The 1,815-nt window shown below is 39.4% G+C and overlaps 1 long non-coding RNA gene across 1 annotated transcript; it reads right to left on the bottom strand.

Moving 5' to 3' along the window:
• Nucleotides 1-315: 315 nt before the first annotated feature.
• Nucleotides 316-1,208, bottom strand: LOC133641997 (uncharacterized). The gene is made up of 3 exons (XR_009824363.1): nt 1,171-1,208; nt 1,032-1,091; nt 316-633 (listed from the first exon to the last, which is right to left on the bottom strand). It is a non-coding gene; the product is annotated as an uncharacterized LOC133641997 (long non-coding RNA).
• Between the last annotated feature and the right edge of the window lie 607 nt (nt 1,209-1,815).

The following is a 1,815-nucleotide window of genomic DNA, read 5'->3' on the forward strand; positions in this document are numbered from 1 at the left end:
GAAGACCAAGACTTTAAAATATTTTCTTGGATTTTCAAATTCTATTTGAGTTTTGTCTCTCTTAGAATTAAAAATGTCGAGCAAAGCGAGACCAGCTTGCTAGTAAATAAATAAAATTTAAAAAATAGAGGCAGCTCACTGGTAAGTGCTGCTATTTGAGCTATTTTTAGAACAGGCCAGCGGGCTACTCATCTGGTCCTTACGGGCTACCTGGTGCCCGCGGGCACCGCGTTGGTGACCCCTGGACTAGGGTTTCGACTCGGAGAGAGAAGACAGAGCTTAAATTGCAATTTGGTTGACACCGTGTATTAAAGAATTTGTGGCCATTCAACATGAAAGTAATTTGGAAAACAACACAGTTACTATATACATATATACAATTCTAATTCCATTAATTAGTGTCTCTGGATCTTGAATAAATCTCAGTTCAGACTTAGAGTTCTTGAAAAAAAGGATGGCAGTACAGTCCATGTACTGCAGGTTAAAGATGAAAAAATGTAAAGGGTCGGCTCGAGAGCCTCCTACCCGCCCAGACGGAACAGGTGGTGGGGTTCCTGGCTGGAATCTTCCAAGAACGATCCTTGGACTAGATGCTTCTTTTCCTTAGCTCGCCATCAAAAAGAGAAGCCTGGCCTGTGTAAGAGCCAGGACCATTCTTATAAATCCATGTGTACACTAAATATCTTCTTTAAATAACACTAATTGTATTATAAAGTATCCAGAATATGTTGTAGTTCTTTCCTCAATATTGTACAATATAAATCAATAAACATGTCAGAATCACAATATGCAATAAAATGCTAAAATAACTATTAGCAGCACAAATATGACCTATACAGAGCAGTCAGTACACTAAACGTGCTTATTATCAAAAGACATTTAAAAGTACATTCAATACACAATAGTTATCATTGGTTTAAGTCATAAACCTTATATATGGACGATTGAGAATATGCCACGAAGACTGTTGCAATGAAACAATCGAAGAAAGATTAATGCTAAAGGTGCTATTTTCATAAATATGGACTCACCAACTTTTCTACAGTCACACACAGCTTAACGACAAAAAACTCCGGCGTTGGTAGTCGGCTCTATAAAGTTACAAAGAGGCATTTTAGTTTAGACTCAGTCAGCACAATATTTCAGGTGAAAACTAGAATAAAAACCTACCTCGAGCAGAAATACAATCGGTTTTCCCTCACGCCCTGTCTACTGGCCACTTCCTGCTAGCGGCTTATAAGCACAGCTAATTGGACCGTGGCGGTCACGTGACTAGGAAGTGCGCACAGCGCTCAAAGAGTAATAGGAAGCAAGAGCATACCAGTCACTTCCTGCTACCGGCATATAACCAAAGCTGATTGGACTGTGGCGGTCATGTGACTAGGAAGAGCACAAAGAGTAAATAGAAAGCAAGATAATACCAGTCACCGCAAAAGGTATGGATTTGACACCTGCGTTACAGTATGCTTCACTGATGAGAGTATTCGGTGAACATCGTTTTGTCCTACTAATTTCGGCGGTTCTTGAACTCACCATAGTGTGGACTGTGACGCAACAGTTTGTTTACATCAGGGGTGTCCAAAGTGCGGCCCGGGGTCCATTTGCGGCCCGCAGGTCAATTTTTAACGGCCCCACGGCACATTTTAAAAATACGATTGGAAAAAATAAAAACATAAAAAATGGTATAAAAGAGCAAACAGGTGAAATGTAACAAGAAAATGTTGCAATGTTGACTCTAATAACACAAAGCTGCCATGCAGGCTGTTTCTTTCTTTAAAAAATAATAATGAATCAAAATCAATGTCATTATGAATT

Source organism: Entelurus aequoreus, linkage group LG24 (genome assembly GCF_033978785.1).
Source record: "Entelurus aequoreus isolate RoL-2023_Sb linkage group LG24, RoL_Eaeq_v1.1, whole genome shotgun sequence".
Lineage (NCBI taxonomy): Eukaryota > Metazoa > Chordata > Actinopteri > Syngnathiformes > Syngnathidae > Entelurus > Entelurus aequoreus.